A 15,204-nucleotide genomic window follows, 5' to 3' on the forward strand; every position below is an offset into this window, starting at 1 on the left:
TCCATTGGTTCTTAAATTCCTTACAACAAAATGGAAGTTCTAAAGGATTTTGAATTTGTCTTCCATTCTGTAGAGAGTGTATTGTCTTTCTAAAGTTGACTGCCTTCTAGTTTTTAATAGCCTTTTACCGGGTTTTTTTGGTATTTTCTATATAGTTTGTATTTTTTAAAACAATCAGCTTTTTGCTGTGGTGAATGATTTTTACATAAATATTATCTTAATACTACTATGTTATTGACACGGCCAATAATTCTAAGAATATTTTTGAATTTTTTAAGGTCAATGTGCAGGATCTTTAAAACGATGGGATTTTGAAAAAAACATTTTTTTTTTAACATAGTTTATTATTATTTACAATATACATATAGAGAGTAACAGAAACAGTAGGAACTGAACAAGTACTGTACACTTGTATTTTTCTTATACCTAAGATAAATACAGGATGGGAAAGAAATCCACTTAACACTCCTGCTCATAATATAGAACGTACCCAAAAAATATACATTGAGAACATTATGTAAGGTGCACAACTCTGTAACTGTTTGATGTATGTCAATAAAAATCTTTCAGCTATCAATTTCTTGTGAAATTCTAACCCTAAATGATGTGTCACGTGATCCCTTTCCCATTTACAGTTTCAGAATTGCATTCAATATGGCCGACATCAAGATAGTGGCTATGCATGTAACACATCAATCTGTTTCCTCCTTGGTCTAATGTGCAAATTAACTTTGAGTACATTCTATATTCTGTAGCAGGGGTGTTAAATGACTTTCTTTCCTACCCCATATAAGTTATATACAATATATTGTTTAATTTTAATTCTTCTTAAATGGGGATTCCTGAAAACCCCCATGAGCATGCCTTGATTTTTTGGCCGATATTTCACTTTCATTAAAATGTATGCATTTTACTATAGAAGTGTATTTTGTGAAGAATATAGAAGTAAATGTAAATTTCAAAAGTTGACAATAACTGTGTCCAAATTAAGAGAGTAAAAGGCATTCAAATTATTTTATGAAATAATCTTTTTTTTAATGCAAAAGTTATGCTTTAATTAAGATGATAATTCACTTATTTCTTTCGTGATTCTTAAACCAAAGACAGGTAATTCTTATCTCTTGCTTTTTGTTACTAAATTGACTAGTGTACAAAGTTGGAACATCACCAGTCATTTTTACTTTTGATTGTACTTCGTAGTACAATCAAAAGTAAAAATGACTGGTAAAAAGCTCAATGCCTTAAAATATTCAGATTGAAAAATAGATAATAATCTACAGCAATAATTTTATTTATTTATGTATTGTATTAGACATATTCATCCATTACAAGGGGGGAATGCATTAGTATGAACATTGTTATTAGTATACAAATCACAATATAATGAATTTTTGCAATATACAATAATATATTCATTTTCTTAACTTAAAACATGCAAAAAGAACAATACAATTTTTCAAGGTACACCCTCTTAGGTTAAAGCAATAATATCTTCCCATCATAGAAATTGAGATATATCATATTTTTCTTTGCAATTATCATATCTGTTACAAAACAAAAAGATATGGTCCCAAGTTTCACTTTGACTTGAAGTACAAGGACAATTTTCATTAGGATTAATACAGATTTTCTTATCTTATAATATAATCGAGATGGTTGATGATAATGATAATGATAATAATCATGCCAGAAACTATACAACACATCACTTCCAGTTGCAAGCTCTTGGCACAGACATAATCAAGAAGCAAATATAATACATGAAGAGCTTGCAAAGAAACACAAATTAGTAGACGTCCACGAACCATACTACAAATACATTCCACAGACAGTATTGGAAAACAACATGCATGAAATGTACTATGACAGAGCCATAATCACAAAATTTAACACAACAGACCAGACATCACACTCATTGACAAACACAATAAAATCACATACATTATAGACATATCCATTCCAAACACTCACATATACAAAATACATGCACTGAAAAAGTCAGCAAGTACACAGAACTTGCCCAGGAAATAAGGCATCTGTCTCCACAAATGCCTTATTTCCTGGGATAGGGTGCTAATTGTACTGTACCTGTTATTCTCTCTCTCTATAGGTGTGATACCAAACACTACACAAAAGCCTGGGAACTTTACAATTGAATAGAAATACATACATCACACTAAAGAAGACAACTATATTGAATACATGCCACATTGTAGGAAATTCCTGAATACAGACACTAACATTGACACACTTATTTTATTTTAGTTTTGTTTTGGTTGCTATGCCTTGACTCTGGTCTGGCATAGTACACAGCCACCGATGTCAACCGAATATAACCCTCTAAACTCAGCATAATAATAATAAGCACAGAGCCCAAACGATTAGGAGTTGAAAGTTGAAATTTGGTACACTGTTAGGGTACATCACAAAAATGTACACTAAGAAGGGATTTTTCAAAATTCTCCCCTGCCGGGGAGAGGGAGAGGATTAAGGCTTATACTAAAAAACTCAGCTTCTACTGTACTATTTTAGATGTGACTTTTTATTTTTAACTGCATTTTAGTAGGATACACCATGATAATGCACCTTAATAATAAATTTTTGGAGATCCCCCACAGGGAAGAGATAGAGGGTTAAGGATTACCCTGAAAGAATTCTGCTTCTACTATACTATTTTAAATGCGGTTTTTTGCATTTTTACTGCATTTTAATAGGGTATGACATGAAATGCACATTAAGAAGGAATTTTTGGAAATTCAACTCTCCCAGGGAAAAGGGAAAGAGAGTTAGTTTTAATCAGTATAAAGTGTAAATAATAAAGAAGGAAAGTAAATAGTGACACACATAGTATCCCTTTTGGAAATTAATAAATATTTTAATCATTTCTGCTTTTCAGGTAATCCAAAAACACTAAATCCAAAGTAAATGAATTCGAATGAATATTTGAATTCATTCCAAATTCAAAATATAATGTTCCAAACAAGTTTTTTTAGGTTTTAGAATTTAAAATTAACCATTTCATTCAAGGTTATCATCAAGTAAGTTAATTCTCCATTATAATGAGAATTAATTTACTTGCCTGAGCAACACTGGGCTCATCTGATAGTTAAATAATACAATAAAAGTTTGATTAAATTTTAATTGCATTAAAATACATTTGATAAAATAATTTATATTTGAGTTAAGATACCATTCTGTGTAAAAATGAGACTTAAGTGAATAATATAATTTACAATGAGCATTTCGTTCTGCCTCAGACCAATCCCTCTGTATGCTTTGTTCACAATAAGATTTTATAATTATTGGCAAGTATCGTTTTATCACATTTAGTTCCTGAAACATCCAGAATTATCCAATATTTTCTTTAACAAGAGTATCCAGTTATACTTAATATTAGAGTTATTAGATTTTAATTTACACATTCTATTGTAGAATAATCTGACATAACATTCATCCAATATTTCCAAAATTTTTATCCAGAACTTAATTATCAATATAATAAATAAAACTGAAATTCTAAAATATACAATTTCTAATTGTATCACTCTCGAAAGTTTATAAATCTGGCAAAAAAGTATACAGTATAATCTAAAATAGCAGACATCATCAGGACCAAGAAGTTTGTCTGCTATTTAGAGGCATCCACTATTGGGAGGCACTGTACTGTACATGCTGGCAGCTATACTGTATCTTAACCTGGTCATCATATGGTAAAGAATACGATGGTTTATGAAAACATGAAAACATCAAAAAGGAATGTGAATATACCAAAAAGTATATGTAGCATATATACAGGTAGGTCTCCTACAATACAGTAGATATGTTCTTTGAAAATACCATGTTGAGGGAAATCGCATTATAGGAGACACCAACTTAATACAAAAACTGGGATTCAGTTCTAAAAAGAGAAAAACTGCCTTTTATGGTGTAACATTTTTATCATTTTTTAAATTTATGTACACGAAAAGCTTAAATAAAATTCAACATCATATAAAAACTAAAAAGATTATGATTTCAAGTCAAAATCAAAAAGAAACATAATGTTATGCTCACAAATTCAGTCCTCATTGTCACATATTATAGTTGTTTGAGAATGTTTGACTGGCCTTATTTCATCAAGTTCCACTGCACTTATGTGATCCGTTGCAATTTTTCTGTTATGTGAAAGATAATTTGTTTCTAAATACCCTAAACCGCGTTTTAAAAGTACCGCATTGTAAGAAAATTTCCACGTTTTTCCAACCGCGTTGGAGTGAAAACGTGTTGTAAAGGTACCGCATTGTAGGAGGCCTACCTGTAATTAAAAATATATATATATTTAATTACAGGTGTATATATATATATATATATTGCAAAGGATCACTTTAACAGAGTAGGGGTAAAAGCAACACAACCTTGTTAATTGGTCTCACCTGGCGTTGTGTTTGTAAACAGTCGGAAAGACAAAGGGAGTAGCGTCTTTGTTTATGGGACTTGTGTGTGGGCAGCAATGTGTTTACCACATGTTAGCTTACTAGAAAAAAATGTAAACAAGTGACGGACGTTACGGTGAGCTGTTTTGTCAGGAGAAGAGCAGACATTTTGGAAAGCTTCAGAGGAAAGGAAGAATCCTGATTGGTTGGAAGTTGTCGTCCAAAAACTCTTTAAATAGTAAGAGTGGCGAGAGAAATGGGGAGAAGGGCAAGAGACTGATAATACAGTAGTCTCAGGCACTTGGGTAGCCCGCTGAACGTAGAGAGAGTGTTCTCCTCTGATAACGATCTCAGGGACGGGTAAGTGCAGAGACTGGACAGGCCGTATAGTTGAGCCAACTCCACAAACTGACCAAAGTTTCCCCAGAGTATAATAGTTCCCGAAGGTTAAGCTGACACATGAGACACCACCTGTTGTTATCTAGTAAATATTGTTTTGAAACTTGTATATTCTACCTACTGTAAATAAACTGTAAATAGTGTACAATTTGAGTGTGGAGATGTATTTTCATCAAACCGGAATTAACTATCGGATCGTGACACATACAGAACCCAACTCAGCAAAACTGAGTTCAGGAGATATCATCACGAGATTTTCACTTATATAATATATTATTTATTTTTTCAGGTGTAAAAATCTTGTTTTAATTGAATCTCATTTGAATGTCAAGTTACAAAGGCAATTTGTTATCAAATTCAAGGGATGGGAAATATATTCAGAATCGTTACATTTATAATGTCATTTATGATCTAAGCAACAAAATTCAATACAGGGATTATAAATGACATTGTAAATGTCATTTATGATCTTAACAAAAATCAATACAGGGATTTGTCTGCTTTAGTTATCAAGCAGATGTAACTTTTTGAACATTTGTGCTTTTTTTTGGTACTGATTTATTAAAAGTTACACTTTAGCCATGACAAAGCTGTAAAAATGATTACAACAACAGCATTTGTTTGGTGAAAGTTCAAAAGTCATATTACAAAGGCGATTTGCTGATTACTTTAAAGTGTGGGAAAATATTTGTTTTCTAACATTTATGATGATCTTAAGTTTCTTTTTCATTACTACTGTACTATAATTCTTGTCAAATAAATGAATAACTTTGGAAAAGTTTATAGTTTTTTGGTATCATAAGCTTAATTCCCACAATAAGAGAGAAGTTTAATAACATTAATATGTATAATGATAAATGGTGATTGACAACTTAAACAGATTAGTGTTTCTAACGGATAAAGAATATTGTTCAACTTTTTATAACCTGCCTTCCTCCCCTATTCCTATTCAAAGCCAGTCTTTATTTGACACTTATGGTCAAAATTTGTCATCTGAAAGAGTATTTGAATTGATTCTTTGTTTTTGTTAAAAATATTTCTTACATAATTAATTCTTTCAGAATATTGAAGGTGGGACATTGCATTTTCATAAGGTTGGTTATGAACAACAGTGTTCATTATTTAGAGGTAAATTTAATAGATGTCCTATTTGAAGGGTCTGGGGATTGTAAAAAATATCCATTAAGTAGAGGTGTCCACTATTCAGGAGTGTTCGTTAATTGAGGTTTCATAGTACAAAGAATTAAATTTTCAATTCTTGGAAGTGATTCATCGCCCAGATAAAAGATCTGTAAAACAACACAAAATATATTAACAAATGTAATAATTTCATATAAGTATCAACATTAGACACTTTTAGTTTAATTAATAAAGGCCACATAGCCCCTATTGCACTTCTTTTTTAAAAAAATGTTTTTTTTTTGCAAATATAATAATAAATATAATCAGTGGCGTGCCAACATTGGAAGCGGTGGAAGCGCCGCTTCCCGTGTATTTTCTAAAATATAAGTTTTCATATTTTAACGTACTTCGAATTAATTAAAATTAATATTTTATTATAACTGCATTATGTATCTTATTACCAATTTCCATACTACATGTAAAAAAAACTATAAGATTGCTGTTGTATATTCGAATATCAGTGGCGGAATGGAAGCGCTGTATTGTTGAAACTGAGTCAACTTCCAAGCAGCCAGATTACAAGCATTGGCGCATGCACTTTACAGAGCACCAACCTTACACGGTTTAGCTGGGGGAAGCTACACACATATAACACTTCCAATGTTTCTATCCAGGACTGGTTCTGGGCTGTTAGCCGCCTGCCTGTTAGATATTCGGCTACCCTCACCAATTATGTGAATCCTGAGTAGACTGATTTATAACTTAACCAACCAATAGGAGTTCACTGGCACAATTTTATGATAGTTCTGTATAGTTGACAAAGTTTAAAAAATCCATTAAAATATTTGATATTTTTATTCTGCTCGCACATCTTATATTACTCACGAATTTCAATGTTAAACCAGTGATAATACAATTTTGTATGTCCCATCTATAAGGGGATGCAGAAAAAAACGTGTAGCACAATTCTTGTATAATGTTAAAAAATTAACTGTTACTTTGGCAGCATCATTTACAACCAAATTTAATGAATGAGATGTACAAGGTACAAAAAATGCTCTAGAATTTATTTTCCTTAAATTTATGATTTATCAGTGGCGTGCCGTGACATTTGATGATAGGGAAGCTGTGTTTCTGTAAGAAGCAGACTTTCAGGGGCAATCAGTTAATTGCGCGTCAGTAATGGTCTAGGGTCCATTCGTACATGGGTGGTGGCTGTAGAGACAAAGACGACAAGTATCTGACAAAAACCGTTTATTTTAACATAAAATAAACATATACTATGTACAAAATAGTTTGCTTTAGGACAATCAGTCGTTCGGACGTCCTGAGCGTCGATGTGGTTCTTCTATGGTCGATCGAAGGTGGCCCCGGGACAGTGGCGTTGACAAGTCTGTAAGGCACGGGGAGACTTCGTCCATTTGAGTCGGGGACACGGTCTAAGTCCAAAGTGGCACGGGTTACAGGTTGGCACAATAGACGAGAAACTGGGTTTTTTTTTTTTTTTTTTTTTTTTTGCGCGTTGACACGTGGCGTTTTGGTTATTCGGAATGTTAACCGAGTGCCAGGTGTCCACGATTGTCGGAGATTATATCAATCTCCGTTCTTTCTTTCGTCCATTTTGATTGGTCGCTCTCCCTCAATCACGCTTCCCGAATGGTTGGTCCCTCGTTACTAAACGTAACGAGACTGGGGAGTGAGAAAAGTCAAAATCGAAGACGAATTCGATCTTCCACCGATCATAGGACGACTTCCTTCCACGATTTGTGGTTTCTGCCGGGCAGTTTGATATAAACAATGGGTGTCTGACTACAAACGACTTTTACCTATGTTTTTTTAAACTAATAAATTTTTTCTCTAAATTAACCGTTTTTTCGCGTCATTCATGACGGGTCAGACCTGTCTGGTACATGACATTTCCATAAAAGTTTTAAACAAATACTGGAAATGACAAAAATAAACAATTTATGTATTTTAGTTCTAAAATACAAATAATACAAATTGATACGATACAAACAATGATAGAAAAACTTGTTTTTTTAATCTTTTATAAACTAATTCTATTCGGTGATTTTTTCCGCAAAGTCGTTAATTACTTTATGATAAAAGTCGCTGGTCGTCGAATCCATGAACGTATTTAAAAGCTCTTTTTCTATCGAAAGCAACGCTAGCGACCACAATTTTTTCTCTGACCGAGTGTTCCTGGCCAATGTATGAATTCGCTCCGTGGTCGAAAAACTGCACTCAACAGACCCACTGGTAGATGGTACCATAAAAATTAATGATATTAAATCATATAATTCTTTTAGTACATCTTTGTTCGGATCGACATTAATTATATGTTTTATGTCTAAGAGTTACTTGTCAATATAGTCTGGACACGAATATAAATATTGCGATTCACTACGTAATTTAGATAAATCAAAAAATTTCCCATAAAATTTACTTAATTTAAAGAATTAAAACACGCTTGGAAAAATTGTTAATAATTTTAATATTATGAAAAACATCTAAAAGTGATAAAAATTCTAAAGATTTTATGTCTGAAAATCTGTCAATATGATTATAATTTTCTTTTAATTATACTGTAATTAAATATATCAATAACTTTGCAAAAAAACGTACATAAAAATAACATTGAATACTAACTTGTAGACATTGAATAATACTTGTAGACCCCTTGTGGATTTTAGAAGAACTGTTTTGTATAACTTAGAAGGTTTTTTAAAAAACTTCTTTCAGAATATGGAAAAATCAACCTATAGTATACAAAGTACAGAAGAATTAATTAACGGATTGTTAAAAGGTAACTATAAAAAATCTTTTCGTATTATGAGTTTGGATATAAAGTCTATGTATCCATCTATCACTTTAGAAATGATAATAGAAAGTCTCAAAACATGTAACGTTTCTGAATATATAATAGAGCTTGTTAAATTTGTATTTAATAATAACTACTTTAAAATCTCTACAGAATATTATAGGCAGAAAAAAGGTATTGCCATGGGATCGGTTATAGGACCAAAATTGGCTGATAATTATATGAATAAAATAGATGAAAGAATTTCAAGTCTAACAGGTATTAAATATTATGCACGATATGTAGATGATATAATAATAGTTTATGATTCTCAAATAGTTTCATCCAAACATATTGAGGAATATGCAAATAGATTACGTAAAAACTTAAAGTTTACAAGTGAAGATGAACAACAAAATAGAATGGATTTTTTAGATGTCACTATAAAAAGAGAAGAGAGAAGTGTATCATTTAGTAAGTATGAAAAACTATGTAATAATGGTAAAACTATTAACTTTAAATCTTACTGTCCTTTAGAAAATAAAAAGAATGTCTTTAATATGGAATTGAGAAAGATACTAAATAGAACAACTCAGCAAGAAAACATAGATATCGAAGTAAAACAATTGTTCAAAAAATTTCAGTTAAATGACTATCCGAAACATATTCTCTGTAAGTGGTACAATTTATATTTAAAACGTAGATTTAATGTTAAAAATAACATAGAAGATATTTCTTATGCAAAGTTTCCTTATGTTGCTAAAGTTTTTGAAAAATATAAACCAATTTTTAAAAGATTTTCTGTATGCATAGTTGCGAACCAAAAGAATAAGATGTCTAACATTATCAGTATAATGAACAGTGAAAATTCGCCCGGAGACCAATTTAAAATCGCCGGCGTCGTATATAGGATGTCATGTACATGTGGAAGCCCAAATTATTACATTGGAGAAACCGGAAGAAGATTGGAGTTGAGAGTAAAGGAACATGAGGCAGCCATTAGACTGAGAAGAACGGAATCAGCATGGTTTTTACATTGCAATAAATTTAATTGTAATATAAATATAAAAAATACTAAAATTTTGTATAGAATAGAAAATAACTTAGAAAGAAAAATTGTAGAACATTTCTGTATCGCCGAACATGTAAATTTACTTAATTTGAATGCTGGAGTGGTTGTTGATGCATGCTGGGAACGGTTGTTGGGTATAAAACGTAATCAACGAATAACATCCTGATGTATCCACTGAGGAGGCCTAGATGGCGAAATGCATATGGATAAATTAATAAAGTAATGATTGTTCCTTGCCACTTGTTTGTCTTGTTTTGGCTCATAGAATCCTCGAAGTCGGAAATGGAAAGAGTATAATTTTTACTTGTTTTTTAACTAAAAATTTTTTATTTTTAGTGTGTTAATATTACCACCGATCCCATTGGTTTTAATAATCGAACATTGAATACTCTTTACTTTTTAAATCTTAAACAATTCACTTAGTCAGATGGCTAAGGGATAGAATCGTTGGAAGCGTTACACGTGTATAGTTTCCACCAGCTAAACCAGCTGAGGTTGGTGCTCTGTAAAGTGCATGCGCCAATGCCCTCTGGCTGCTTTACAACATTCAGTTATTCTCGTCGTGAAAGCTGTCTCTGAAGCGCTTCCATTCCGCCACTAACATTCGAATATACAATAGCAATCTTATCGTTTTTTTTCATATATAGTATAGAATTTTTTAATAAGATACATAATGCAGTTATAATAAAATATTAATTTTAATTAATTCAAAGTACGTTAAAATATGAAAATTTATATTTTAAAAAATACAAGGGAGAGTCATTGGAAGGTGGATACAGCACTTCCACCGCTTCCAATGACAGCATGCCACTGTGATTTATGTATCCGTTGTCATAAAAATTTGTCTTTCCACTTTTTTCCCACAAGACTACAGATATTCAAGTACAAAGTAACTGGTTCAAACTTATTTCTACTAAGAAGTAGTTAAATAATTAAGAGTTAGGGAATTGGGGACATAAATAAAACTCTGCTGGAAGAGACGGAATTGATATAATCCCCGACAATGAAGGACACCTCGCACTCAATTAACATTCCGAATAACCAAAACGCCATGTATTAACGCGCAAAAAAAAAGCAGTTTCTCGTCTATTTTGCCAAGCTGTAACCCTGCCATCTTCGGACTTTGTCTGTTGGCATCGGCAACACAGTCTAAGTCTCCCCACCTGTCTTTCGGACTTGTCAATGCCACTGTCCCGGGGCCACCTTCGATAGAAGATCAAAGAACCTCATCGACTCCCAGGTCATCTGAACAGCTGATTGTCCTAAAGCATACTATTTTGTACATAGTGTAAGTTTATTTTATGTTAAAATAAACAGTTTTTGTTAGATACTGGTTGTCTTTGTCTCCTCCGCCACCACTCGCATACAAATAGACCCTACACCATCACTGACAAGCAATTAATTGATTGCCCCTGGAAGTCGGCTTCTTACAAAACACAGCTTCCCTATCATCAAATGTCATGGCACGCGATTGATCCTAACTAAATATATTCTCGAACTGTTTCCAACTCAATTCAGTATTTGAACACAGATTCTGGAAAAAATGGTGGACAGAATGTCCACAATTAAAAAATGCAACCCGCTAGAACAAATCTTTGATTAGCATATTTTTATGGTAAAGATAAAAAACAAAGACGTTGCATATATTACTTTCCTGGCTCTGTTACATATAACAATGGGAAAATATGGCAATCAGTGAAAAAATAACCCCCCCCTGCAATTTTTACATTTTTTGACTCAGGACCTTGAAATGTCAAGAAATGTAATTCAGAGGTTTTTCTGTATGTATGGATGTTAATGTATGTTTGTGAGAGGGCATGATTTTGTTCACTCTCTTTAAAACTTAACTCTTGTGCTTTTCGTTGAAAATTTCTGAAATTTGGGAGTGAGGTTTGTTTATTAGAGGACTGATGCTATTAAATTTTGGTGATTAAAGGTCGAGGGGGGGTGGTGAGATAAAGGAGATTGTGTGTTACATCTCGAGTAGGGTTGGACTTAATAATGAGTTTACTCATCAGCTTTTACAATTTTTTATAAAATCCATCTGTATTCTCAAAATTCAGATTTTTGCCATTTTACAATAGTTTTTATATTTTTAAGTTTTTTAAAATAAAATATTATAACAGATGGTGCCACCAAATGTTGCCAGAAAAGTTAAGCATCTTGCTGCTGGATTTTTTCTGATTGAGATCAACAAAAAGCTCAGATGACAATACTTTGTAAAAAGGAAATGCCCTTGTTTAGCTAAAATTAATATTAATGAATAATATGGCACTTTTAATTGTGACTGTTAGTTAATTATTGATTGCTTTAGTAAACATATTTCTCTTAGTAATGTAAAAAAAAGTATACTTTTGTTAGGTTTTGGAACCTAACCCTATGTTTTGTATTTGTCCTTTATGACTGTCACTGTGTTTTGTTTTTATAGATTATTCTTTATATTTAGTAAAGTTTATTTAAACATTTTTTGGAAAGTGTTTTTTAACTGCAGTACATGGCACTTTTTCAGATTGTAACTACCATATTATACAAGGGATATCTGTATAACTAAAAAACATCAAGACCACTCACCTTGTGCTTGGGGTCAAAAATGTTTATGGTCTCTATGACTATTTTTGGAAATTTAGAACTGTGTCATAAATTATTTAAAAGGTTTTTGAATGTTTTTGTCTATATTTACTTATAAAACTATATAAGTTTTATGGTTGCTTTTTGTAATTTTGTAAATCTTTTAATTAGGCTATAACTTTGTTTATTTGTAGAATTTTAATTTTCAATTTGTATTGAAGAAGGATATTGCAACAGTGGTATTTGAAATGCATTTACAAGTGAAAATAAAAGAATAAAAGACGTTTTATTAATTTTTAAATGTTTGTTACAATCTTTTCTTGAAATTGTATGACTTCAGAAAAAGAAAAAACTCTGATCAGTATTTAACTGATATTACAAAAGTTTTATACATTAATATATATTAAACCTGATCCATAGAAGATATCTTCAATTAGATAAATAGTTTTACATATGCCAGCAATAATAATGTAGAGAAATATTTCCAAGATTACAGAGAATTATTATGTAAGATTTATATTAATTTTAACATTAGTATCAAGTGGACTGTATATTGTATAAAAGTATTGGTGCAAGAACATTTAATTTTATAACTTATTATGTATTAGAAATAACATTCTTTTTATAATGGATTTTAGTACATATTAATTGATGTTGTGATATTAGGTTTTATGAAATGCTTATGGATTAACAAAGAAAAGGCTAACTGAAGAGGAGTCTAAATGAAAGCCAAAATGCATATTCGTATAATGGTCAGCGATAATGTTAATTATTAAATAAATTATTAATGGTCTTAAATAAGTGATTTATCCTACAATATTAAGTTACATGAATTAGTAACAATATACATAATGGAAATATTTCCACTTTTAATACTATATTTTATGAAAACAAAAAATCAGCAACATTAATTAAATTTAATGCTTATATGATAGTTTGGACTTCTCATTAATTTTGTTAAACTTTTCTGAAAAATTTTGAAATTTATAAAAATAAACATGTTTGCTTTCTGAGGTGATAACACCAAGTTAGAAAGAAAAAGATAAATAATGTTTTCTAAAGACAGAATGTTCTCCAGCTTTGGATGGATATGTCTAAACAAAATTTCAAATTGAAAATCTGTCAAAAAGTCCTTTATCTCCAGAGAAAAAAAAAAAAAAAAAAAACATAAGTATGGAAAATTTAAACATATTTTGATCAGTTTATCTCAGATTTCATGGAGAAAAACTATTAAATTGTAAAGAATAAAATGAAATAGATATGCAAAATGTGGCTCAAGGAAACAAAACATAAACCGAAGTTAGGGGTTAATAAAATTATGAGTACATTTTTGCCATTCCAGACCACAATAATTCTGTAAAAAGAATATTTTCTTTGATGAAAAGATGGTGTGACAAATGAGAGAAAATGTCTTCTGACATTGTTTAACCTCTTTCAGTTTTCTTGTAACTTTAACTTAAGGTATTTTAAATTTACAAGTTTGTTAAAAATGAGAAAGTCACCGTCAAAAATGTGAAATGCTCAGAGAAGTGTGATTGCTATGACAAAAAATAAATTCATAACTGATACTTTAATTTAGAATTTATTTTCTTATAGTTACACTTAAAGTTTTACATAACACAAACTTCCATTTTTTATCTGAAATCAACATCCATAGATCCATGTTATTCAGAATGGTGACCATAACACACTTAAATTTTAGTATATTTTCTTTTGTGTCATTAAAGATAACAATAACCAGCTACCAAAGCTTTTGTTTCAACAACTACTCTCTACCCCAAGGTTCAACACACGTTCCATATCGGCATGGTCAACTTATGGCAACTAATGATGTCAACAAAACCAAATTTTGCTGCTGTTGTGGTTTTAGCAAAAATCAAAAACCAGTTTTGAATAGACAACAAAATATTATCATTATTATGATATCATTGTGGTTACTTGTGTTTTTTGACTTTCATTTAGCAGTAAAATATACTTAGATTTAAGATGATTCTGCCTAACTGATATATTCCAAGAAAATTTCAGTATAACATCACAATCTGTACACAGCACCAATTTATCATCCTTGACTTTTAAAATTCCATACATTATTCATGTTTAAATTTTAAAATTAAAATTACCATAAAAACTAGCATAAATAAATTTTAAAATGATAAAGTTTTCAAATTCTATCAGACTCCAGCATTTACTACCACTGAAGAGAAACACAGACTTTTTTTTGTTGGGAATAATATGCAATATGGGCATATTAGTGAATGTTGTCTAATATTTACTGTCATACTTTCTTAATATTAATAAAATACGCCTTATACGTTAAATAAACTTTGATGACGATGATGATGATGATGATAATATTAATAAAATGCTATAATAAACTCAGTTGAATCAATAGAACATTAATTTTATTGAATACTTTGAATTCAATAGAATTAATGTTATATTAATTCAACTGAGTTTATTGTAGCATTTAAACTATTTTCATAAAACTGGTTTTAAATAATTAACAACCAGTTTTATGAAAAATAGTCATTTTCAAGAATTTCCAGTTTTTGCCAATACTAATGGCAACTCTAATTTAATCAAAAGTGAAAGTTGAGAGTGCTTCCAGTTTGTGAGTAGCTAAGTAAGTAATACTAAGCAAACCTTCTGGTTGAACAACTACTTAAAAAAATGATGTCATCATATACTGACTTTGCTAGTTAGTGAGTGAAGTTAGCAGATCGTAACTGCTGTTTCAACTGAAGTAGCTTCTATGTACAGGTTGTTTTATATAACAACTTGACTAGTCATATGAAATGCATGGAGATATTACAATGCATTCTGAACTTGTT

General features: G+C 30.9%; 1 protein-coding gene and 1 long non-coding RNA gene across 4 annotated transcripts in view; one reads left to right on the forward strand and one right to left on the reverse strand.

Moving 5' to 3' along the window:
- The window catches only part of LOC136981754 (deoxyribonuclease TATDN1-like), a 63,554-nt gene that overhangs the window by 46,412 nt on the left and 1,938 nt on the right, over positions 1 to 15,204 (reverse strand). The gene's annotated exons all lie outside the window — the stretch shown is intronic.
- LOC136981728 (uncharacterized) lies at positions 9,361 to 10,044 on the forward strand. The gene is made up of 2 exons (XR_010881765.1): positions 9,361 to 9,405; positions 9,547 to 10,044. It is a non-coding gene; the product is annotated as an uncharacterized lncRNA (long non-coding RNA).

This window comes from Centruroides vittatus, unplaced genomic scaffold (genome assembly GCF_030686945.1).
Source record: "Centruroides vittatus isolate TY-2023 unplaced genomic scaffold, ASM3068694v2 contig_790, whole genome shotgun sequence".
NCBI classification, from domain to species: Eukaryota; Metazoa; Arthropoda; class Arachnida; order Scorpiones; family Buthidae; genus Centruroides; species Centruroides vittatus.